The 1,826-nt window shown below is 26.1% G+C and overlaps 1 pseudogene; it reads right to left on the reverse strand.

Moving 5' to 3' along the window:
• LOC106875692 (NADH-ubiquinone oxidoreductase chain 5-like) overlaps window positions 1–1,826 on the reverse strand; it is a 6,705-nt pseudogene that overhangs the window by 2,836 nt on the left and 2,043 nt on the right.

Here is a 1,826-nt window from a genome sequence, read left to right on the forward strand (position 1 = left end):
ATTTCATTTTCGAAATTGTTATTGCTATTATTGAAAGTTACATTTTTCTTTATTAATTACTTTATACACAGATAAACATCAATTGATAAAATTTAACCCTTGATAATTGATAAAATTTAACATTAAATGAAACAACCATTCGTCACTCCATTATATATATTATGTCTTCTTAATTATTATAAGTGCTCTCTGAACCCCTAATCAACCTATATCTACTAACTGTATATTTATATTAGTAATGTTCTTCATTATTAATATAAATGAATAACCTCTTAAAGAAGACATAAATCATATTTTCCTATTGCATCAATATATTATTCTATACTTAATTTGCACATCGTTTCATTTCTCAATATAAAAGACAATAATATAGTAAATATTAATAACAACACAACTGACATCTTATATAGTAAAGGTAAAACAATAATTTCATTAAAACAAAGAACGACTCTCTGTAATATAAAGCCCCCAAACAAAGCACCAATACACAAAATCAATATCGATATGACAACACATAAATCGTCTTCCTTTATATTCTCGTAAATCACACGTTTTACATCTGCTCATACTACATAAATAGATATACGTATAGAGTATAATATAGTTAAAAACTCCAAATATCCCAAATACTCCAATCAATATATTTATATCCCTATTTAACAAGACTTCAATGATCAAATCTTTTGAATAAAACCCGGCCAAAAAAGGAAATTCACATAATGTTATATTTGAAATATTAAGAACGATTCTAGTAAAAGGCAAATTATATATTACTCCCTTAATATCCCGGATATCCTGTTCTCCACAATAGCAATGAATAATATTCCCACCATACAAAAATAATAAAGTTTTAAATATAGCATGTGTACATAGATAAACTAAAGCTAATATAGTCATTTTTATTCCTAAAGATATCATTATTACCCTCAACTGGCTTAAAGTTGACAAAGCAAGCAGAAATTCCTGACATAAAAGTAGTCATAATAGAAATAAACACTATTAAACAACAAAAATAACTCACTTCAATTAAATAATTATAAAATCGAATCAACAAAACACTCCCGCTGTATCTAAAGTAGAACAATGTACTAAAGCTGAAGCAGAGGTACGTGTTGCTAGCGCAGCAGGTAATCAACTTCTAAATGGAATCTGAGCCTTTTTAGTTATTCCAGCAATAACTACAAAAACCATACAAATATCAAAAAGCAAACAAATGCCAAATACATAAATAATTTCAATGTCTGAACAATGATATAATATTAATTCGATCTAAAATGTAACAATCCCCAACCCGATTTGTCAAAACCGTTTATATACCTGCACCTAATGATCTATTATTCTGATAGTAAATAGCTAAACAAAATGATACCCATCCCAATCTATCTCATCCTAAAATCAAACTAACAAATCTAGGATTAAAAATCACAAAATTATAGACAAAACAAATAACTATTAGAAATCACTTAACCCTTCATATATCAAACAATCTCCCAAAACTACAACTTGCCCAATCAAGTAAAATATCTAACGCAACATTAAAACGTAACATAAACAATTTCCCACGAAATAATATAACAGCAATTATTCAAAATCAAATATATAAATAAAATCGCTAAAAAAATAAAAGAAACTGACATTAATATAAATCTAAAAAAGATCTCTAATTTTAATTTACCCTCAGTAAAATAAATTAACTTTTTCTTTATGACCACAACCTCGTACTTTTCTATAAACTAATTTTAATAATCTAATGTAAATCCCTCCAATATATGTATATCCAAAATAAATATTAATAAAGGAATAATATGGAAAAACAATAATAAAAT

The sequence above is a fragment of the Octopus bimaculoides genome, unplaced genomic scaffold (assembly GCF_001194135.2).
Source record: "Octopus bimaculoides isolate UCB-OBI-ISO-001 unplaced genomic scaffold, ASM119413v2 Scaffold_51832, whole genome shotgun sequence".
In the NCBI taxonomy this organism is placed as follows: Eukaryota; Metazoa; Mollusca; class Cephalopoda; order Octopoda; family Octopodidae; genus Octopus; species Octopus bimaculoides.